The following is a 25,042-nucleotide window of genomic DNA, read 5'->3' as shown; positions in this document are numbered from 1 at the left end:
ATTCAGACCCACATCACCCTATTTCAGAATTCACGGGAAGATCAGGGATGTAGCAAGTGCTTGGTAAACAGCAGGGGTTCAATAACTAGTATTCTTAGTTCTGAGAATGTAACTCCCTGGAATTAAGTAATTTGAATCCAATGGTTTTGGGTTCTCATGGTAGATACTATACATATGATTGCTGACTGATCTGATTTCTTCATCCAAAAAAAAAAAAAGAGCACCAAAAACTGCCATTGCATCAATTCTCACGTTTCTTTAATTTTGCCAATTTGGGGGTTAACTGATATGGGAACATTTTCCTTATTTGTCCCCATCAATTTCAAAATTAAATTCCGGAAGGGCATCTGTCCACTTACTTATGGAAAATTTTTTTTTAAAAATGTTTTGAAGGCTAGGAGGAAGAAGAAAGAAAAAAAATTCTCCCCACAGAGTATGGTTCACAAAATTCATGACCTGAGTTGATTTAAGAACTAACAATCTGCCTGTAATTTAGAGAAATGAAGTGATGACTCATGCACTAAGATGAACTGGATTTTTTTTTTTTCCCCTCCTCTATGCTTTGGGATTACTAAATATCAGAGAACTTTCCCTGGGGATTTTCCCCCAAGTCTTTATTTGTTCCCAAAGAGCTTCAAACATTCTCCTGTTTTCCACTCCTTTTAAATTTGTCTCCTTTCAATCCAGCTAATAACTGAAGCCATTTCTCACGAGTTCTCACCATGGAAAGAAAACCTCAAAGTGGATGCTTAAATGTTTAAAATTCACTTTCAACCCTTGCCAGACCTCTTTTGTGAGACAACACGGGGACTGCCCTGGATGCAAGGTCCCCCTGCCCTCTGGACTTTTCTGAGTCTGACACTAATACTCAAGAAGTAGATGGGGCAAAGCAAAATGAAACCGAGCAGGGCTCAGATGCACAAAGTGCCTCTTCTGGGCTGGCCATGACTATACAAAAATTTTCAGGCAAAATTAGCATAAATTAGAAGTGCTGTTTTTAAAGTCGAACCTAACGAGCCATCATTATCTTGTCATGCTTGCTCGCTAATTAGCGATGCCACATTGCCTCACATCACATTTTAGTTTCTTACAATGGACAGGGATGGGGAGGCGGGGTGGGACATATTTGCATTACCACGTCTTTACCTGAGAAAAATATTATGGAAGGCTGGATTAGAGCTGAGTGCAGCGGACCTCACAGAGGGCAAGTGAGTTGTATGTATTCAGCTACTTCTTGGGTCAGGTTAAGAAATATTAAGGCTTTCAAATTAATTGCATTTATCTCTTAGCCATTGGCTCTACTATAAAAAATACCTTAACTAGTGACTCTGCTCTTCTCAAAACATTTTTGGGATAATGAATAATGGATATGTTACAATTCCCTTTTATCTGAAAGGGAAGAAAAAATGCCAACCAACATTGTTCATTTATATGTTGCCCAGTTATAGTAAAAAACCCAAGAATCCATATTTTCCTTTTCGGTCAGTAGGTATGTTTCTTGGTATTTTTGTGACACTAAAAGGTCTTTACACTCAAGTGTAATGATGACTTAATTACATCGGTAAAATCAGAGAGTGTATGCCCTCTGCCACAGGAACAGAGCCCGTAGTAACAGTCTCTCCCTGACAATTCACTGAGCACTCTTTGTTCCAAATGGGCTGCCCCCCTCGTCGGGCTCCGAGGGCAGGGGCGAGCAGGCGTTGGCCTACTTCCTGTGCATTCGCTGCGGTTCAACTAGGTGTGCTGGTCACTCGGTCATGTCTGACTCTTTGCGATCCCAGGGACTGCAGCCCAGCAGACTCCTCTATTCAAGGAACTCTCCAGGCAAGAATACTGGAGAGGGCTGCCATTCCCTTCTCCAGGCGACCTTTCTGACCCAGGGATCGAGCTGGTTCTCCTGCATTGCAGGTGGATTCTTTACCATCTGAGCCCCCAGGGAGGCCCTGAGGTTCAGCTAAGCTCTGTGTTAGAAACGCTTCCGCCGTGTTTCTCTAACAGTCAGAAAAGCTCACCCCTTAAAGTCTGGGAAGACTTTAAGACATTACATATTTTCTGTACTGCCAAAGTTTTATTTTTTAAATTGAAGGATAGTTAATTTACAATGTTGTGTTAGTTTCAAGCGTGTAGCAAAGTGATTCAGCTATATATATTCTTTTTCAGATGCTTTTCCATAATAGGTTACCATAAGATAGGGAGTATAATTCCCTGTGCTATTCAGTAGGTTCTGGTTGTTCACCTGTTTTATCTAGAGTAGTGTGTATGTTTGTCCCCAACTCCTAATTTATCCCCAAACCCACTCCAGTATATCTGCCTGGAGAACCCCATGGACAGAGGAGCCTGGTGGGCTACAGCCCATGGGGTCGCAACGAGTCGGACACAACAGGCGCAGCACCGCCACATTTTACTTTAAAACAAAGGCAAACCCTGTAATCCTGAGACGTTTAACAGCTTGCTCAAGTTCACACCAGGAATAAGCCCATGTCTGTCTCCTACTCCTGCGGCTTCTCCCTCTACCAAGATGCGACTGGAGTTCCAGACTGGCCCCAGGATGGCACTCGTGGTCCTCAGCTGGGAAACTTGGTGGGTATGAGAGGAGACGTTGGGATGACCCCGTGGTTGCAGGAAACATGGGCCAAATAGGCCTCTGAGGGGGTCCCACTGGGTCTCTGTGTGCTGAACCCCACTCTCTCTTCCTGACAGTGGACTGGAGCATAAACAGAGGTATGCCAGGGCGACCAACCCCCACCCCCACCTCAACTGGATGAACATGGAGTCTCTTTCCAAGGCACTGAAGATTTGTGCGGGAAAAGAGAGTTTTACATTAAGACAAACTATATCATTGAGCATGAAGGCAAAGTTGCTTTTTCCCCCTCAAGATAAAACACAGCACTTCTAGGAAATGTCCAGATCTTGTAGGGTTTCCCACTCCTCAAGGAACCTCATGCAGAAACATACTCCACGATGACTCAATTACATGCATTCAGAAAATGTGGGGGGAGCAGAGGGATTGCTAGTTAAAAGTATCAGAGCTTTGGGACTTCCCTGGCGGTCCAGTGGGTAGCACTCTGCGCTTCCACTGCACGGGGAGCAGGTTTGACGGCTGGTCAGAGAACTAAGACGCCACATACCACACGGCATGACCAAAAAAAAAAAAAAGAAAGCGTGCACGCTTCTACCCTTGCCAACCCACTGTGAGGAGGCCAGGCCATGGAAACCAAGGAAGATATTACAGAATCTGCTAATCCCTCAGATTCTGCAGCCTTGCTTATTCCAAGATCTCGGCAGCTCACAACTGAGTCTGGCATTTATAAAACCTGTGTGTCTGTGTGTGTGTGTGCAGGCATAAGTGTGCTCATGACATCATAGCCCATAAATGTAAGCCAACCACTTTATTTGGTGCTCGAATGAACAGAATATACTGAAAGGAAAATGTATGACTGTCTATGTGTTGGCCACAAACATAGAATCTTCCTGAGAAATTCTCAAGGGTATTCCTGCCTTTATGCCACTTTCTCCTAGTTAATGATAAACCAGCATAAAATTCAACCCTTCCTCCAGGAGGTAAGCTTGAGAAGGACCAGGAGAAAGAGGGGTAGAAGGGTGAGATGCTTGAGAAATCCTGGGATGGGGTTCTATGCCAGCAGTGGGGGGTGGAGTAGGTTTGGAGAATCCTGGAGCATCTCTAACTGTGTGGAAAAAAAACTGCCAGGAAAACCTATACTTTGGTCTGAATCAGAGGCTGGTAACTCCTCAGGCAGAAGTACCCAAAGTGGCCATATATTAATAGTTGATGTGGAGTAAGACTCTCTGACACACAGTAAAATCTCGAAGGTTCATGTAAATGGTGTATGTGGAGGCAGCCAGGGGACCTTGGGTGGGGAGATGCTGGAGTGGGCATGACTATAGTCAGGGCGTCGCCTTCTCTTCCCCTTTCATATTTTTCCATTCTTCCTTATTAGTTCCATGACTACTCATAGTTGACTCTCAGCAACTATCACAATTCTTACTATTGTGTGCATACAACAAACAATTGCGGAATGAATAAACAAACATGGTTACCAGGCATAATAGGAAAAGACAAATGCATCTGACAGTTACTGCAAAAACCTAAAAGACTGTATACTCCAAAAATAAAACTGTTAGATACTGACAATATAAACTTTGCATACTTTCTCATTAGCTAACAATCACCATGTGATTAAAATAAAATGAGTGTCATAGACTGTCATGTTCCCAGTGTTGCTTTAAAAGAAAAAAAAAGTCCATGTAGGATCATAGATAGGGTACAGAAGGTTTATTCACTGTCCATTTCAGTAAACATTTGGGATGAAAATTAATGCCTTATTAAATATGAAGAAAGTAGTCTTTGAATGTGAGTTGGAATTCTGAGCTTCTTAAATCCTTTCAATTGATATTTAGACTGTAAGAACGCCTTTTTTTCCATGATCCTTGTTGAGATAAAGACAATCACAAAATTTTGAAAATATTTATACAAAAGGCTCCACTGCAATTCCCCCAAATGACTCTAGGAGAACAGACCTCAAAATATAAGTTTATCTTCAGATGTATTACTAAATACTTCACATTTTTAACTTCTGCAGAAGGATAAACAGAGAGGCCTGTTCCATGACCCCAAAAGCCAGGATTTCCTTGAATGACACGCTAATGAAAAATGCAAACCAGTGGGAGTCTTGACTCATTGTACAGAGTCTGTTACATTCCAACCAAAGGCCTGTCTTGTGTCAAGAGGAAAGAAATAGCTCCTGAGACCAAAAGTTATCATTAACCTTTGCCTTGAGAATATTTCTGTTTTTGTGTAACACGGAAATACAGAAAACGATTCTCCAAAATACTTAACACGTTTATTAACATGGCACTGACTTGGTATATAGTGTCTGATTACATGTGGTGGTCACAACAACTACCTTCAAAGAGCCCCAACTCAAAGATCAGGAAAGAGACAGCCAGGTTCCATGGCAAGGGACCACACTTTTCTTCTAGCCAGCACTAACTAGGCCAGGGAAGGTATCTTGACCAAGGGCTTCCCAGGAACTGATGATGTGGCCGGAGAGAAGACAGATGAGCTGGACTAGTCAGAGCTGACCCCCTAAGGAACTTGCAAAAGTGAAAAGGTGACAGAGGAGAGCGATGACGGACCAGGCACAGGTAGCTTAATGAAGAAACACAGACTCCAACTAGGCAGCAGGTAACAGAGATACAAAAATTCAAAAAGTGGAAGCAAGCCCAGACCATGAGGAGAAGGGAAACACACAGATGCAATGAAGGAGACATCACAGGGGGATCAAGAGGTGGTCTGGAACTAACCCTGCCGCCCATCACTACTTCTGAGTAAGTTTAAATGAGCCTCTGCTCTTTCGAGAGCCCAATGAATGGAAAAACCCCACCAAGCGAGGAGTATTAACCTATGCAGGCCACGGAGTTGTTAAACTGCAAGATCAGAGAATCAAGTTCAGCAGTGTTTTCCTCCAGATCCTCCAGTGTATTCCCCAAGCTCTGGGCATCCTGGCAGAATAATTACCCATTTTGAGCGCTAGGAACCAGGCACATAGAGACACTAGGTAAAGATCATTAATCTTTTGTTTTTGAACAGCCTAGGAAAACAGGCATTCGTCATTATCTCACAGGTGAGGAAGCTGGGGTTCCGAGAGGCCAAGCAGCTTGTCTGCAGTCACACAGGCCAGAAAGAGCAGTCCCATGATCCCACTTGTATTGCAGACACTGACAACGGGGAGACTCCGGGCCCCGTTAGAACTGCTGAGAAGAGGAAAACCAGCCATGACGGAAAAAGCAGAGGACTCTTAGTCACATGACTGGGACGTGACAGGTGTGGAGGTGAACAGACGGACAAACACGCCCAAGGGCTCCCTCAGCCGTGGGGAGAGGAGACGACGAGACAGGAAAGCGACCGGGCCGGGCTGAACCCCAAGGCAAATCGAATCAGGGATGCTGGCCCAGCTGCAGGATTAAATGACAGAAGCTCTTACTAAACGGTGAAAGCAAAATGCTGATGCTTCATTTCATAGGCTGGCTCCTTCTACCTTTCACCTGGCAGGAGACACCGCAGGGTCTACCAAACTCGTGATCGCCAGCACCCCACAAGGGAGACACAGTTTTCAAGCCAGCCAGGCCCTCTCAGCTCCTCAGGGGGCAAAGCAATGCTGTCCGGGGCCCCCTGCACTGGCTGGTTAAAGACCAGCAGGGCGCGATGAAATGGGCAGAAAAGCCCCTTTGATATCCCTGCCTACAAACTGGCTCCCTATTCTTTTTTTGGCCAGGGCATGTGGGGTTTTAGTTCCCCAACCAGGGATCAAACCTGTGACCCCTGCGTGGGAGCATGAAGTCCAAACCCCTGGACTGCCAGGGAAGTCCCCAGTGCCTCTCTTTGCAGAACTGGCAAACAATGGTTATCTAAACCACTTTTAAAAAGAACTATAATAACTGTATTCCTGAATTGCTACTCAGCTATTCATGCACACCAGTATTTCCTTTCCCGTAGGAACTGATTAAGCGCTTAGTATGTGCTAAGCCATGTGCTTCTGCCTCCCTGTGAGTACAAACGAGAGGGAAAATCCCTGTTGTTTGTCTGAAGCTTATGTAGTACTGTGCATCAACCAGACTTCAACAGAAACGCATACGAAGGGAAATATTCTATTGAAATGAAAAAAAAAAAAATTTTTTTAAAAGAGAGAACGGGTAGAAACATGCCGGGCAGTGACAATGCCGGAGCAGCATGAGTGAGCCAAAGCAGTGTGAGGTGGTCCCTGTGCACAAAGGGCTCCAGAAGCCCTGGAGGGAGGTCGGGAGGGATGTCCCAGACACGGTGGTGTCTCCTGGCTTTGAAGAGTCAATGTTCTACAGGCATCAGGGGAAAGATGATTTAAGAAGCGGGGTGAGCTGAGTTGAGCTAAGGAGAAGTGACATGGACCAGAATCCCTGGTGTAAAAGGGGAGTATTAAAGAAAAAACGAGGGGCTCTTTCAAAGAATATGACAGCTTTTCTGGTGGCTCAGATGGTAAAGAATCCACTTGCGATGCAGGAGACCCGGGTTCAATGCCAGGGTTGGGAAGATTTCCTGGAGAAGGGAATGACAACCCACTCCGGTATTCTTGCCTGGAGAAGCCCATGAATAGAGGAGCCTGGCAGGCTACGGTCCATGGGGTTCCAAAGAGTCAGACATGACTGAGTGACTAACACACTTCAAAGAATATTGTGATCAGGGCCAAGGAGCTGGCCCTTTCTCAAGGCCACAGACGGCTTTAGGTACAATCTGTGATGGGGTCGAGTCTTATTTCCTTCAGGGCACCCCACAGCACCCAGCACCGGGTGACTGACAGAAAATGTCCCTAAACATTTCTGGAAGTGAATGATCAAATAAGGCATCAGAATTTGGGAGGGAGATCCCCCAACTCTCCCCAACACAAAATAGGAAAGCAAAGAAGGCCTTTTGACAGCCTATAATGAAAATGAGAGAAAAAAAGATATTATGAACAATAGATGTGAAAAAATACCAAACAGATCCTCCAAAAATTAAAAAAAAAATTTAACAAGGGAATGATTAAACATATACCAGTAAGAGAATTAGTGAACTAGAAGACACAGCTGATGAAATTATCCTAAGCACACAAAAAATAGGATATTAATTAAAAAAAGACAAAGGATTAATAGGATATTAAGAGACATGGAAGATAGAATGGGAAGGCCCAATGCTAATCTAATAAAGTTCCAGAAGGAGAGAACAGTGGGAAAGAGTGGAGAGATCAATGTTATATTCTGAAAAGCTCAAAGAACTGTGGATGTTAGCTTTCCTAAACTTCATCTCTTATCAACCATTTCGTGAGCACATCCTGCAGGTACCAAGAGTAAAGGGAGACACAAAACAAGTGCAGCCAGCCGCTTTCATGCATTCCATTTGACTAAGCCCTTGTTAAGCCAGTGGAGATCACAGAACCTATTGCTAAACCAACGCCTACGGCTGACCCTAGTATCAGCTCCTAGGGCTACTGGAATTCAATGAGAAAAAGAGTTAATAAGAGCAACAGTGCTCAAGTAATTCATGGACCTTGAAGAATTGGGAAGTAAAGGGTATGTCACATGATACTAACAGCTAAGACTTGCTGAGTACTTAGTCTGTACAAGACACTGTGCTGAGCACTTTCGATGGAGGACCCGATTAAACTCCCACAATAACCTACTGGGATGGGGATGATTAGATGATGACAACAGTTTACAGACAAGCAAGGCTGAGCGCCCTGCCCAGAGCCACACAGCAGCTAAAGGGAAGCTGGAAATCAAACCCAGACCGTCTAAGCCCAGAGCTGGGCGATGAGTTGTTCTCACATCTAGGCAGAACGCCCTCTCCCTTGATAGAAATCTAATCTGCAATTATTAAATGAATAACATGTTGAAGGCACTCCCCTACCCTATCCTTACACAAACAGTGAAGTCAGGGTGGAACCTCCTATGCTCTTTGGGTAGGACACATTTCATTCATAAGAGCAGTGATATTAGCTGTGACCGAGGCATTTTTTCCTTGGGAAAGCCTCCTCCTAAAGGGTCAGCTAGAGGGGAGGGTGGGAGAGGCCTTCTCTCTAGGGAGAAATTCGGGAAGAAGCTGATGGAGTCTTGTTTCCAAAAACCACGACGCATCTCTGTGACTACATGACCATCTGACAAAGCAACGTGGCACTGCAAGATCCCAAAGATGGAGCCCATCCCTTCTACCCAAGGATCTCACTTCTGGGAAAGCTTCCCAGGGAGCTCACTCAATGGGGAAAGGTAGCTAACAACTCAAGTGGATCACTGCATGCATGGTCTCTGCCCAAAGGCAGGCAACCTCTGGAGACTCAACAGCACAGAAACTTTAGTAAATTAAGGAACATCTACATGATGCCATAGATGAAAGACAGAGGATGAGGTGGTTGGATGACACTGCTGACTCAATAGACACGAATTTGAGCAAACTCTGGGAGATGGTGAAGGACAGGGAAGCCTGGCGGTCGGGAAGTCCAAGGGGGTCACAAAGAGTCAGACACGACTGAGTGACTGAATGACAACAAATATGATGGTATTATTATGAGGGCCTTAAAATAACAGAGACGGCAACACTTCAGCACAGCACATGTGCTATTACAGCTTTATAAGTAAAACAGCAAGATTCAAAGTGGCAACTGTTTAAAACAGCATGGAGGTGGCTGTTTAGTCACTAAGTAGTATCCGACTCTTGTGACCCCATGGACTGTACAGCCTGCCAGGCTCCTCTGTCCACGGGATTTTCCAGGCAAGAATACTGGAGTGTATTGCCATTCCCTTCTCCAAGGGATCTTCCCAACCCAGGGATCGAACCCAGATCTCCTGCATTGCAGGCAGATACTTTTACCACTGAGCCACCTGGGAAGCCCTTAAAACAATGTTTGAAGCAACAAAGACTGAATAGCAATAACTAAAAACTGTTAGGTTAGGGTGGTGGAATGGTGGGTGATCGTTACTCTCCAAGTATTTTTTAAATGTGCCATTGTTCCAACATATACTATTTTGGGGAGGCATTCAGGTGTTTTGATAATGTTCCAATTCAATAATCCTTTGCACTCTCCACAAAATTATACTACCGTTTGTTAAACTAAAGATTTTCCACTGAAGCACCCCTACTCCCCACAGTTTTACCAATGTTAGCTTACATTATACAGGACAAGAGCAATATCGAATTAGTGAGTATGATTCAAGAAACCTGAGGGAGGGGGATGGCAAGGAGGAGGAGCGGTCTGAGGCACTTAAACCGCTAACAAAAAAAGCACTGTGGCTCATACATAACACCATTATTGGCCTCCGTGAGGCATTATCGGTCCAATAATACATTTCTGTTTCAGACTTTTTAAAAAGTGTACTTGAAACCAGAACAGGCCTTGAATTTCAAACACACAGAACTAAAGGAATGCCGCGGAGGGAGAATTAAGGTCAGCTGAACTCGGCCTTTTGTCTGGGATGCATTCTTCAGACTCGGGAAAGAGGCAGAGTTGGGTTTAGCTGTGGATGATTTGAAAGTAAGATCCGAGGTTTTCAGAATTACCCACACAGCCAGAGTTAGAAAGCTCGGTGCAGATTTCTGTGATATGGCTCCCAAATAAACCAGCCATTGTGTGACCCGAGTGTACCTCTAGCTGCAAGGAAGTGGACAACCAACAGTTAACAGGATGTCCTGGGAATACAGGTAGTGGCAAGTTCAACAGGCTGTTTACACATGCTCGGAGGGTCAACAGCAGGAAAGAAAGAATGTCAGACACACCACATTGCAGCTTAGGTAAGACATGCCATCCCCTCTAATGGCGAGATCTTGGCTTCGTGTAGAATATGTTTTTGATAACTGCATGACTGGCTCTCTCCTCATGCACCCGGGAAAGCTACTTCCTCGCTGAAGCTAGGTCTCCACCCAGAGGGTGTGTGGCAGCCTCAGGGTCACCATCAGCTGAGTCAACTGTCTTGATCCCTAGAGGTAGGGGCTGCTGGTTATAAGACCTCTGCATCCATGTCGGGGAAGGGCTAGTTTTAATTGCTGCCATCATCTGGTCTCCAGATTAGGTAAGTAGGCCAAGTATGAGTATTTGGCAGGCATTACTACAAAGTAAAAGAAGCTATCAGACATCTAGAACAAAAGGCCTAAATTAAGTCATTCCTCTATTTGGGCCTACGTTTCCCCTCCAATAACAAACTTTTTTTTTTTTTAATCTAAGGATCAAACTAAATTCATTTCATAACCCACTAACGCATTGCGTTGTGCAGTTTGACTAGCATATTTCTATAAAGTCCCTCACATTTTCGATGGGCCTGATTATAACATTCACTCAATCCCATCTTTGGTTTCTAACACATAAACAGTTCTGTATGTAAAAATGAAGGAAATAAATTCTCTTGTTAAAAAGGTTAACTGGGTAACTCGTCGTACAAAGTTCTTATACATTCAGAGCTTTTCATTTTGATGAACGTTTGCTTAAGGTGGATAAAAATATTCTTTCAACTCAAATGATGACATAAAAATCAAACAGACTGGCCAGATCGTCACATTGATATTTTTTTTGGAGAAGACAATTTGGTCCTAACCTCCTAACTCCTAATCTGAGTTTTTTTTGGGGGGGTGGGGGGGGAATAACAACCACTTTTCAAAACATAGAGGTACCTTAGGAAGCTGATTTTTGTCCTACTTGCTGGGGAAGAAAACAACGCTTAAAGAGGGGCTACAGATTTTTCTCCAGTGTCTCTAGCTTTAAAATCCATTTTCCTGGTCTGCTCGAATTAGCTTCTCCTAGAACCTTTGCCTAGGAGTCATTTATCTCGTGGCTTCAGATGAGTCACCAACCCAGAAGCCAAGTGCTCAAAAACATGCTTGGGCAAACGATCGCTGTCTCCTCCAAGGCACCCGTGCCCCGGGCAGCGGTTTGGGAATCACGCTGACTGCCGGGAGGACGCGCTCTTCCTGGTCCCAGGGGCACCCTCGCAGGTCAGCAGAGCCAGCTGCAGGCAGCTCACCCTTGCCCTGTGTGAGTAACAGATCTCCCTCAGTTCCCAGCTTCTCATTTGTCCAGTTACAGTGGGGCTGCTCTGAAGACTTATTCAGGAGTATCCACTGCCAGCATAACCCAGTGCTGAGGGGGGCAGTTCATCCCGGATGCAACTTCAGACTCACTCTGCTCTTTTCAAAAAACCACAAGCTATCACAATGTGCTTTGAAGACACTGTTCTCTTGTATGGCACAGAACTCCGAGGTATTTGTTCTCTGCCAGGAAATTTCACCCTGCAGTGTTTTGGTCAAAAGAATACTTAACCACCTCGAGGAGAAGTAAAGGGAACCCAAATCAGTAACATTCCTTCCACTGCTATGTGCAGAGCTCAGATGTTATCCATCTAACTTCAGATTTTAGCTTCCAACCCACCTACCAACCCACATCTATGTATTTCTTGCTCTTCTCTTTATGAATCCTTCATAAATATGATAAGAGCCACAAGTTTCAAAAATGGAACTAAACAAGCTATACACTATTAGATTGATTACTCATTGAGCTAAACTTGCTCATTATTAAGATTTTATGTTCTTAGGGAATGAGCCCCCAGGGTCACATTTTCACGTGGTTATATCCATCCACTCCTGAATTACTAAATTAAGGTAATCATTCTCCTGCCTCCTGTTTACAAATCTGTGCTACTTTGAGTTCCGGGCTTTCCCCACTTTCTTATTTATAAATGTATAAAACCTTTGTGGGAATAAACACTGCAAGACTTTAGATAGGAAGACGGGGGAAAGTTAAGAATTACTAATAGATCAGTGGAGTAAGGTGTTTCCCAGGTGGCACTAGTGATAAAGAACCCATCTGCCAATGCAGGAGGCTCAGGAGATGTGGGTTCAATTCCTGGGTCAGGAAGACCCCTGGAGGAGGGCATGGCAACCCACTCCAGTATTCTTGCCTGGAGAATCTCATGGACAGAGGAGCCTGGCGGGTCTATGGGGTCACACGACTGAAGCGACTTAGCAGCAGCAGATGAGTTGATCCTTAATTATCCAATTATTTCAGATCTAACTTTTTATTGTTTCTGTTGTCATCCATGGCTTGTTTTGGCTGGCAGCAGGTGTTCTGGAATGGCCTTATTCTCATTATTATTATGCAAATACTTAATTTATTTCAGAAAAAGACAACAATAAAAACAAAGACTTCTCCCAAGGAACAAATTCAAACCTTTGGTCACACAATGGTCCGTGTTAGAAAGCCTGAGTTGATTCCAGACAGGGATTCATATTCAGCCAAGATCTGTTAAACTCACCACCCTCTTCTTACCCTCAATCTTATGACAGGCACTCTACATGAACACTCAATCCCTAAGTAGTCCCTCCTATGAAGTATTCATGCTCGATCTGTTTGACAGTAAAGAAATGGAATTAGAAAAATTAAATATCACTTTTACACTTGTTTTCTTGGCCTGTTTATTTTTTTCTTCCATCTCCGGGATTCAGAAAATCCAACTAAATTATGGTGCCCACTTCTGTAACAAATGTGCTTGTGCTTCAACAAAGCACAGACTTTAGAAGGCGCATCGTGAAACCTTTATACGATACCAGAGGGATATAAAGACAGAACTGAAATAATGGTACAACATCATGCCATTACTTAAAATCACGTACACAGGGCAGCAGGGTTGGGAAGGGGAGAAAACCTTCCTAGGCCAGAGTTCCAAAAATTGGTTCCCCAAACCGAAGCGTTTTAGCACATCTCTGATCTTACTACCTTACACAAAATGAATGTCAAAGCAAAAAAACAGTTAAGCAAGCGAAAGAGATCTGCACACACACTAAAGGAATTCCCATACTCTAAAAGGATAAATTAGGGGAGAGGGAACTGAGCAGCTTTATCTTTGAAAATATGAAATTTTCAAGTTTTGAGAGACATCAGATGAAAATGCATTTATTGCTTGTTCCTGAGGCATGCTTTTGGTCTGTTCCTTTAAATTGTTTTCTACCTGAGGAATATTATTACACACAGTGAGAGTGGACCATTTTTGTTTCTTTTGTAATAGGCATGATACAAAATCCTAGGGCCAGAAAGAAAAACTCATTACAGTGATGTTTTAAAATGTGCTAGAAGTGAAAAAAACTCAGAAGGGAGAAATACTATCATTTCTCTTTTTTAGAATATTGTAAATAATTGGTGGCATGTTTTTTCTAGGATCTTTGTTTTGCTGGATCCCCTGAATATGTAAGTGGAAAGTGAGAAACGCTTTTTCTCATATGCTGGGCTCAGTGCTGGTGCTGAGAGACAGGCAGGCAAAGGGTCACTTCCGAAATTAAGCTCAAAAAAGGATGGGCTAAAGGAGAAAGATACAATCCTACCACTGACTCACCATCAGGATCAATATCTAGTTTTTGAAAAAGGGAAGTTCACTTTACTACTTTAATCTTCATGCATCTATTCAAAATGAATACAGAGGTCTATATTCTAAATCTCTTTCCTTTTTGAAGAAGGGGGGAAACATCAAAAGCAATTTAAAGCCTTGAAATTCAAAGGTATCTGCCTCTCCAGATCTGGCACCCCAGAAGAAGCAGGGGCAGAGTGGGGTAGAGGAGGGCAGGGGACTTCAGGGGGAAGACTGCCCATGTCCAGAACACTGGTTTAGCATCCGCATCACCTGGGGAAACTGGCTGCAACCGGGAAGCCTGGCTCTTGGCACCAGGTGCTTGGGCCAAGGAGGAGCAGACAGGACCTGGGAGTCCGCTTCCTCGCCAGCACCCTGGGGCTCCTGATGGAGGCTGTCCACAACTGCACCTGGAGAAAACCCTGCAGTCACACCTGAGAGCAATCTCAGGAGGACAAGACAGTGGCTTCACTGGGCTGTGGTGGTCCTCAGGTGCGCTGTCAAAGGTCCCCAGGTGATTCCAATACCCAGCCAGGGTTGAGCAGGAGGCGTGTGGATGAAACCTATTGATCCTGCCTGCTGTGACCACAAAGCTCATTATTCTCACCCCCAAGACTTGCTCAAAATCCCCAGAACCCTGCAGAGGATCGAAGGAGTGGGGGATGCCCCCTCAGAGCCCAGGTCTTAGAGTGAAGAGATGTGAGTTCTAATCTTGGCTCAGCCACTAACTGGCTTTGAGATCTCCGAGTTGTCTCTTACAGGACCACTAACGTATCAAACCCAGCTAATATCCTCATCACAGGCTTTGTTCTATTTTGGTCCTCAGTTTTCCCATCTGTAAAAAAGGAAGTGTTTGCAGTAAAATCCCTTGAGGGTACAAAATTCTGTAATCGCAATACCTTAAGCATGATCTACCTTTTTTTCTTCTCACGCAAATGAGCGCCTGCATGTCTGTATTGCTTCCCCTGCAGGAAGAACCACACCAAACAGCAGGGCTCGAGATGATACAGGATGACAGACTGTGTTACCAGGAGGAGCATAATCAAGGCAGGAAAGATGGGCCTGGCTGGTTATCTTCTGAGTACTTTTCAGAGAGGCCAAGTCTTCACTTATATTGTACATGGGAGCATTTTATTTCGGGGGGCAGTCATGCAGAAATGGAGAGGTTATGTTCTTTTCATTGCTAGAGAGAAGATAATAGCTGGCTGATAGAGAACCAGGCTGAAGAGTCAGGAAGCCGTGGTTTCTGGTCTGAACCCTCGAACTTCATCCATCACTCAATCTATCCTGGACCGTCATTTACCCAAATATCCCAAATGGAAAAAGAGAGAAAGGGACGCTTAATCCCCCAACCTGTGCCCAAGAGTATTATTTGATAGGACAATGTCTCTTTATTCTACTTTCTAGTATTCACTGTCAGGGATGTACCTTAGGAATTAACACCTGACGATATACTATTTCATTCAAGTCTGATCAACAAAAGCCCATAACCTCGGGAACAAGGGAAGCGAATGGCAAAGGTATAGCTGGCCCTCCGTATCTGCAGCCTCCGCGTCTGAGGACACAGGGGTCTGAGAGCGCTACTCGCACATCCGTGGATTTGGGGATCCTCGGGGGGGGGGGTCTGGGAACCCCCACCCCCACCATGTACTGAGGGGCGACCGCACCCCCTTTCCGCAGCAGAGTACTGGGCACAGAGCAGAGACGGGCACCGACGGGACCGGGGGAGCCACGTGCCACCTCACACCTCCTCCATGCTGCCAGCGCAGGACCTGACTGGTTGGAGCTACCACTCCTGTCATACTAATCCCCCCGCCCCTCCCCGACACACACACACACTTGCAGGTGGACGTGAAGTCAGTCTGGCTCACTACCCATAACTTGGGACAGAGACTGCTGGGTGAGGGAGCACAGGCGCGAGAGACTCCGCACAGCTTCACTTTACAGCCCTGCCTGTGACTGCGGAGCTGGTGGGTGAGGCCAGTTTCACAGACTCTGTCCGCCTCCCCTGCCCCTGTCTGCGATCCATCCGTATCACCTTGAGGCTTCAGAGAGAGCGAAATCAGAGGGCAGGCAGAACACTCAGAAGACAGTCAACGGATGGCATCTCCCTCTTTCCCAAGAGCTCTGAAACCCACTGCCAGGAGGTTTCCGAGGATGGGGTTATCTTCCTGGCTCCAGCAGAAGGAAATAAATGGGTGAACAATTCAGGTCTCCCAGAGCAGCGGAAAGCCCACTAACTCACTTATCAAAGATTCCTGGAGGGCAGCAGTAATGGCTTTGGGCGGCTACCCACTTAGGCACATTCAGACTGATGACCGCAGGGTCAATACCGCTCTCTCAGTTACAAGCCCCCGGAGACCTCCCGGCCTGCGAGCGTGCGAAAGCTCTCCTCCTGGCCAGCACAGGAGCTGAAAAGCACTTCCAAACAGGGGAACGCACGGAGCTAAGAGCTTGCTCTGAGAAGTAAAAGGCTTATTAAAGCAGCCTTATCAGAGACCAAAGGGACCTGCTTCTTTTGCTCTTTCTGTTCTAACTTTGCAACGGAAAGCGCCCCTGGAAACTGTTTATATTCCTCACAAAGCCTAGAACTGCAGACCTGGAAAAGGACACAGGCACGAACCACCAAGCCGGAAGTAACTCACTGCAGAAGTAAACGTCCTGACAGCGTCTGGACCTCAGCAGAGGCGCCAAGGATACGTGATGCGAAGACTGAGATCAAGGGAAGAGAGGCGAGCTTCTCTGAAGGAAAGCAAGTGAGGAAGACTCAGACCCAGGACCTTCCATGAACCAATGGATGCTCTGCACTGAAAAACAGATATAGAAAGAAACCCGAGGGCCTGGCTTCCAGGTCTGGTGTTGCTATTAATAAGGTATGGTGCCTCCAGGCACAGCAAACTCCTAGAGCCAGCTCATTTGTTTAAATTTAAAAAAGAAAAAAGAATGGGAGGGAGGGGACGAAAGGGTACCAATGTCCAGTTTTAAGCTAAGTTCTGGGGATTTAAGGTCCAGCAAGGTGTCTACAGTTGATAACACTATACTATCTATTTGAAAGTTTCTAAGAAGGTAGACTTCAAAGGTTCTCACCACACAACTATAATTCTGTGAGATGGTGAATGTACTAGCTAACCTACTGAGGTAAGCACCTTGAAATGCATACATATACAAAATCACTATGCTGTCCACCTAAACTTAAATAATGTTATAAGTCAATTCCATCTCAATAAAGTGGAGGGAACTAAAAAAAGGTCATAGACAAGAGGGGTGTGTGCGACACATTACTGCTCCAGCTTTAACAATATTTGTGTCAGTTTATAAAGTGATTCCATGTACATTCCACTTTACTAGCCCGTTTTATAAAGGAGGAAGGGAAGCCCCAGTAAGGCTGAATGACTCGCCCCCAATCACACTGCTGACAAGTGGCTGGGCTGGGGCTGGAACTCATAACTCTTGATTCAAATCCCAATTTTTTTTTTTTTTGTCTTACACCCAACCGTGCCTTACAAAGGTGAGTCTGTCAGGACACCCATGGTCTGTATAACCAGCACATCCCCCGAGGAAGAAGGAGCCGCAGGAGTGGCTGGGTGGGTCTCCTGTGAACAGGAGCCCGGACACGGCTCTGAATCTCCACTGTGAACACCCGACCTCACCAAAGAGGGAGAGCTGTGAGTTGCAGGCTCAGCCTGAACTGAGAAAAACAAATACAGCAGCCGATCATGTGACCTGAAATAGGAAACACACGCACTCAGAAAGAAGCTCTGCGGCTGCAGGAGGCAGAAGACCAGTCAAGCGGAGGCACTGGCCAGAGCAGAGGATGCAGGGGCGGTTCTCCGACGATGCCGGGAGCATCTGTGGCAGGGAGGGAACCTGAGGGCCCTCGGGCCTGCCTGCTCCCAGGGGAGGCCAGTGCCAGGCGGAGGCGCACCCTCCCAGTTCCTACAAGGGCACCCCGGCTCCCTCTGGGAGGCCCCGCCCTGCATTCCAGGCCCCGCCCCGCCCACATGCGAATCACCTGTGACTGCTTTTAACCGCACACACCTGGGCCCTGGGTCAGACCTTCCATAATCTCTGAGAGGGAAGGTTACAACAGGTGCTCCAGCAGAGGACCAGAGGCCATCAAAGTGAAAGTCGCTCAGTCGAGTCGGACTCTTTGCGACCCCGTGGACTGTACAGTCCGGGGAATTCTCCAGGCCGGAATACTGGAGTGGGTAGATGTTCTCTTCTCCAGGGGATCTTCCCAACCAGCGATTGAACCCAGGTTTCCCGCATTGCGGGCGGATTCTTCACCAGCTGAGACACAAGGGAAGCCCGAGAATAATGGAGTAGGTAGCCTATCCCTTCTCCAGCGGATCTTCCCAACCCAGGGATCAAACTGGGGTCTCCTGAATTGCAGGTGGATTCTTTACCGGCTGAGCTACCAGGGAAGCCCTCCACACAGGCCATAGTGCCTGGAATAAGACTGAGGAGGGGGCTTCCCTGGGGGGTTGGTGGTAAGGAATCCATTTGCCAATGCAGGACACGCAGGTGGGATCCCTGGTCCGAGAAGATTCCGGAGGCCCAGGAGCAGCTGAGCCTGGAGTGCCATGACTGCTGAGCCTGTGCTGCAGAGCCTGGCAGCCCCTGCCCTAGAGCCGGCACGGGAGAAGCCGCTGCAGTGAGAAGCCTGTGCGCCGACTGGAGAAAAAGCCCGCTTAGCAAGGAAGCCCCAGCGCAGCCAAAAAAAAAGACTGAGGAGGAGAAAGCAGGGGTGAAACAGGGTCAGGGGCAGGAGGGCCTGAACTGCTGTCTCGCCTGCTCTGGCCGTTCACCTCCACGGTACTCCCCTGCGATAACCACTCTGCCACAAGGATGTAAGAAACTAGCGAGACGACCTCCACAGGCAACAGAAAAACACCAGGGAATTCCTTGGCGGTCCAGTGGTTAGGACGCGACACTTTCGCTGCCGGGGTGTGGGTTCGACCCTTGATCAGGGGACTAAGACCCCACAGGCTGCCTGGCGTGGTTCCCCACTGCCCTTCCCCCCAAAAACACCCCCAAATAAAAATAGTGACTCTAAGCCACGCCAACTCTCCATGTCCAATGAGTTTAAAACAAAAAAGATCCAACAGCTACAGCTGAGTTGAAGTGAAAGAACCAGAAAACTCATTACAATGCAACACAAACAAGTTCAAAATATCAATTCCATTTTTGCCACATGGAAAAAAAATGTTTGGACAACCCCATCTTTAAAAATGTTAGTCCAACAAAAATTAAAAAAAAAAAGACAGAAAGTAAGCAGCGTGACACTCAGTGTTCTCATGACGGACATCTGAGATGATGGTTACAGCGCTCAGAACCCACCAACCAAGACAGAGAGTCTGACGGGTGAGCATAAAGGGAGGACAGATACAGAAATGGTTTGCAAATGCTTCAGCGAGCATCGCCAACAGGCAGCCATTAGCTCCAATTTGGGAATGATTTCTGTGAGATTTCTCACAGGAGTTCCCGCATGTGTCTCCGTATCAGGCAAACGTCGTGTCTGCTGCCTGAGACCACTGGGCCCGTCGAGCCTGGTGGTACCCAGACCACCCATGACCCAACAGTCAGAGAGAGGGAAGGAGGCGGGAGGCCGCCCCCGGGCGGAGCTCAGAGAGGCGAGGAAACGTGCTCTTAGCAACAAGAGCGAGAAATCTTGAGCAGACTGCTTCTCAGAGAGGTGCCAGGAGAAGAGAACGCTTGAGAGTGTGGGAAACCAACCCCCCAACAAAAAAATAAAAGGGCGTGTTAACGTGCGTAAATCAGGACCAACATCCTAAGACTACGCACCTTACCTACCTCCTCCGTAGGGTTTGAAGGAGAGAGTCCTGAGGGAACAAGCAAGGGTAAGTAATCACTGGGCAGAGTGACCATGTTGGCGCTGCACTCACACAGGCATCTCCAAGAGCATCTTCTCAGCCCAGGTCTTTAGGACGGATCTAACCACAGAGACCTGTAGTCACATCCCACATTCTAGACGCATTTTACTATTTGAGAGGGTGTGGCAGATAGAAGCCACCGTTCCTGTGCTCAATGGAAAAGGAAAACAGGGCCCTCGCCAAAAAACAAACTGCATTTTTTTGCTGACATCAACAGTGTCAGGGGAGGAACAAAGACATAAACCAGAGACTCGCTGGCTTCTGTTTCATTAGAAACACATGAAGACAGTATCTGCCAATGAGAAAATATTCCTCTTTCTTTGCAAAAGTCTTCCATGCAAATCAATGTTTCTTTTTCCTTCTTTTGTTTTTTCTCTTTTTCTTTTCCTGAATACGTAGCATCCTGTCTTGTAGCTAGGGAGCACACTTATCAGATCAAGACACATGACAGAAGAGATGAGCAATCAAGGACAAAAATATCCCCAACAATTCCTAGGATATTTGATCCATATGTACCAAATATCTCTGTTAAACTACACAGGCTGGGAACGCAGGAGAGTCAGCCTTTGATTTTGGGTCCGCCAGCATCCTCTCACTTAGCTCAGTCCCAAGCTGGGGACAGAACCAGAACTCAAACCCATGGCATTTATTGTTGCTGTTTAATCACCAAGTTGTGTCCAACTCTTTGCAACCCTGTGGACTGCAGCACGCCAGGCTTCCCTGTCCTTCATTATCTCCTGGACCTTGCTCAAACTCATGTCCTTTGAGTCAGTGATGCCATCCAACCATCTCATCCTCTGTCATCCCCTTCTCCTCTTGCCCTCAATCTTTCCCAGCATCAGGGTCTTTTCCAATGAGTCGGCTCTTTGCATCAGGCTCTTTTATCTCATACTTTAAAGTCTCTTCATAAAAGCCCCCACAATCAGCCTTTGGCATGTTTACAAAAGCCCTTCCTCCTCCATTAGTTGATTCAAAACAACCCTCTGAGACATACAAGACAGAAACCTGTAAATCCTTCTCACAGATGAGACAGCTGAAGTGAGCAGAGCTCTAGAAGGTCTCCGAGCTCTTAAGGAGGGGAACAGATACAGGATGCTGACTCATCTACCTGCTTGTCAAGTAAAAACAAAACCCCCAAAACTTCAGCACTTGATCCCCAGTGAGACTGAGAGAGGAAAGAAAGTTAACATAAGAGCATAAATCCTACACCTTCCTCTGAACTCTGCGGTTGCATTTTTAGCTCAGAAGTACATGGGGGAGGCAGAGGAAATTATTCTTTTCTCATGTAAGGTCTGAATCATACGCCCAGCGTTAGGGGTTTTGAAGCTACCCACACCTTCTGCCACAAGCCGCTTCTCAGAGCCATGGACATGACAAGCGGGAATGTGAGAACCCAGCTGACACTGCACAGAATGTTAACGGCAGGTGTCAGAAATACACTTCTGCGGAAATATTTAACCAGGTTTTTAAGTGGGGGCTGAGGAGCCCCTTCCATAGGAACAAAACTTTCAACGCAGCATGGTGTGGAGAAAACAGAGCTGCTTTTGAAACTGCACCTATGGGCCTCACCAGCCCGGCTGCTTGCTAGCTGTGTGCTCCTGGGCAGGGAACTGACCTCTCGGTTTTAGCTCCCACGTCTGTAAAACAAGCAGACTTGACCGGATGATTCCTAGATAGTGCTCAACTCTAAAAATATTCTATTATTTCTGTAAGAGAGATTGGATGGAAGAAGACATGAAGTAGGAGAGAGAGAAAGGAAAAAACAGAAGTGAGAGCAGGGAAGAAGAGTGTATGGTGGGAAGCGGGGAGCTGATCCCCTGAGTAGTCTGGGGCATCCTCCCCTAGGAGGGACCCTACTTTGTGTGGAACCCACTGCTCCCATGAACCAATAACCAACATAAAATCCAAGGCTAAGAAAGAGGAGATGGGAAAAAACTTATCAGTGAACATCAACTACGTATCAGATTAGAAACCTGAGTTTGTGTCTCAGTTCAGTAACTTTCCACCGTTAGAAACTGGCACTTTTGTGTGCCTTACTTGGTCATTAAAAAGAGACATGCAGAGACTTGCCTGGCGGTCCAGGGGTTAGGACTTGGCTACCCCAGGCAAGGCGTGCAGGTTCAATCCCTGATCGGGGAACTAAGATCCCACATTCCTCGCCCCTCCCAAAACAACATAAAACAGAAACAATATTGTAACAAATTCAATAGCCTTTAAAAATGGTCCACATTTTAAAAAAAGAGAAAAAAAAAAAAGAGACACAGAGTTGATGCTCTTGCCTTTCTTTTGATCAGGAGGAAACCAAGAGTCAAAGGGATCAAGGGGCCTTAAAATAAATTCATCAGGCCAGTAAGTAGCACAGATAGACTTGGAAAAAGATTATTTCATCTGTGCCCTTTCTAATACTCCTTAATGTTTCCTTTCTACCTTCTTTACTCATCTATGGATGTCAGAAGAATCCAGCATAGAATTGGTAACTGACCTTTGGCCCAGAACACAAGATTAGGAAAGTGGTATGAAAGAAATGGGAATACTAGAACACCTGACCTGCCTCTTGAGAAACCTGTATGCAGTTCAGGAAGCAACAGTTAGAACTGGACATGGAACAACAGCCTGGTTCCAAATAGGAAAAGGAGTACGTCAAGGCTGTATAGTCACCCTGCTTATTTAACTTCTATGCAGAGTACATCATGAGAAACGCTGGGCTGGAGGAAGCACAAGCTGGAATCAAGATTGCTGGGAGAAATATCAACAAACCTCAGATATTCAGATGACACCACCCTTATGGCAGAAAATGAAGAAGAACTAAAGAGCCTCTTGATGAAACTGAAAGAGGAGAGTGAAAAACTTGGCTTAAAGCTCAACATTCAGAAAACTAATATCATGGCATCCGGTCCCATCACTTCATGGCAAATAGATGGGGAAACAGTGGCTGACTTTATTTTGGGGGGCTTCAAAATTACTGCAGATGGTGACTGCAGCCATGAAATTAAAAGACGCTTACTCCTTGGGAGGAAAGTTATGACCAACCTAGACAGCATATTAAAAAGCAGAGACATTACTTTGCCAACATAGGTCCGGCTAGTCAAGGCTATGGTTTTTCCAGTGGTCATGTATGGGTGTGAGAGCTGGACCATAAAGAAAGCTGAGTGCCGAAGAAATGATGCTTTTGAACTGTGGTGTTGAGAAGACTCTTGAGAGTCCCTTGGACTGCAAGGAGATCCAAGCAGTCCATCCTAAAGGAGATCAGTCCTGGGTGTTCATTGGAAGGACGATGTTGAAGCTGAAACTCCAATACTTTGGCCACCTGATGCGAAGAGCTGACTCATTTGAAAAGACCCTGATGCTAGGAAAGATTGAGGGCAGGAGAAGAAGGGGATGACAGAGGATGAGATGGTTGGATGGCATCACTGACTTGATGGACATGGGTTTGGGTGGACTCTGGGAGCTGGTGATGGACAGGGAGGCCTGGTGCGCTGCAATTCATGGTGTCGCAAAGAGTTGGACACGACTGAGTGACTGAACTGAACTAAACTGATGCTGTAGGATCAACTGTGATTGTATTTCCCCCGAACTGTGGGCATTGTGTACAAAGAGTCTAACTGAGATAATGGTACTGGCTTCTTTTGACAAGTAAGTCTTCACAAGTCAGCACTGCTCCTCGAAGGAGTTCTGGGCGTCCAGTCAACCATGACAGCACTTTCAGTATCTGGACTGAAACTCTTCTCAGAGCACGATCCATGCAATGTAATTCTGTCACACTAATAAACTTGTACAGCTTTGGGCCAGAGATATTTATCCAAGCCAATAAAAGGCAGCAGAAAAGCGAGAGAAGAGGTACATTAATACTCATCAGAGATTCTGCTTGAGAATAAAAATTTGTAATAAAATAACAGAAATGATTCAGTTACTTAACATTCAGAAGGGTTATTTATTCAGAGCTGGGAAGAGTACCAAAAGTGTATGAAACTTTCTACATTAGAATTCAACATTTCGATTTCCACTGAGATTTAGAATGAAACGAGGAAATGCGGGTTTGTCGGTCAGTCCCTTGCTGCTGGGTGTTAACAGCATTGTTCCATTTAAAGTCACCCAGTATACGTACATGTGCTCTAACAGTCGCTGGTATGTCTAAGAATGAGTGAATGAACACCTGCATTTAGAGAATCACTTTTTCCAAGTACCAGATGGTGGTGGTTTCGCTGCTAAGTCATGTCCGACTCCTGCGACCCCATGGACTGTAGCCCAACAGGCTCCTCTGTCTATGGCATTTCCCAGGCAAGAATATTGGAGTGGGTTGCCATTTCCTTGCCCAGGGGATCTTCCCAACATAAAACAACACGTTACTTTTTTAAATAACAAAAAGGTTTAGACTATGTCTCTCTGTGTGTGTGTGTGTGTATATATATATGAAAATACCTCATATTTGGTGGCAGTGTTGGACAGTAGAAGAGAACAGAGATTTAGGGTCAGACAATCTGGGTCTGTAAGATTTTGTCTAGGTTAATTAACCTTAATGGACTCAAAGATTCATCTGTAAAACCAGAAATGAGATGTACCTCAGGAGGTCACATAAGCAAGCCCACCACTCAATAAAAGGAAGCAGCCAGTCTTAGGGATCTACAGGTCAACAGAAACAGCATTTCTCTACTAATTATGGCTTTTCTCCCTGCTTCAAGTTTTTGCAAATCTCTTTACGGTCAATACCATAATACCCACATAATACCCATAATACCCAGTGGGTCAATACCCACTGTTTATGGGTTGTTTCCCGCCCCCCCCCCCCAAAGAAAGACAGATATATGCTTATTAACTGAATTAAAAAATTTACTACAGGGTTGGGAACTTGTCTGGTTCTTGATTTCTTAATTATGTCAGACCCTTCTGAGAAGAGGGGCTTCTATCTTGGGGTGGTGACTATGGATCTATCACCAATGTACTGGTTTAGTTTTTCAGGCTGGAAGATGTAGCATAAGTTTAAAAATAGAGTTTTTTTTTTTTTTTAAGCAACTTAATTGATTTTGTACTGAGACACAACTGTATGATGATAAGTAGGGAACCCAGCAATCAAGATACACAGTCCTGGCAAACATCAACTCATTCTGCATCACACGAGTGTGTTCTACATTTTGCAATATAGCTTAATTACAATCCAATCTGATTTGATCACGCTGTCAAAGTATCTGAGACCCTGCAATTACGGTGTTCCAGGCATTCAATAATATATCTGACAAATA

General features: G+C 45.6%; 1 protein-coding gene and 1 non-coding gene across 5 annotated transcripts in view; both read right to left on the bottom strand.

Moving 5' to 3' along the window:
- Window positions 1-25,042, bottom strand: part of ASAP1 (ArfGAP with SH3 domain, ankyrin repeat and PH domain 1) — a 329,862-nt gene that overhangs the window by 154,313 nt on the left and 150,507 nt on the right. The gene's annotated exons all lie outside the window — the stretch shown is intronic.
- TRNAC-GCA (transfer RNA cysteine (anticodon GCA)) lies at window positions 9,343-9,414 on the bottom strand. The gene has a single exon. It is a non-coding gene; the product is annotated as a tRNA-Cys (tRNA).

This window comes from Odocoileus virginianus, chromosome 15, assembly GCF_023699985.2.
Source record: "Odocoileus virginianus isolate 20LAN1187 ecotype Illinois chromosome 15, Ovbor_1.2, whole genome shotgun sequence".
Taxonomy (NCBI): domain Eukaryota; kingdom Metazoa; phylum Chordata; class Mammalia; order Artiodactyla; family Cervidae; genus Odocoileus; species Odocoileus virginianus.
Note: the sequence above shows the minus strand (reverse complement) of the source record. Positions and strands in the feature narration are given on the sequence as shown.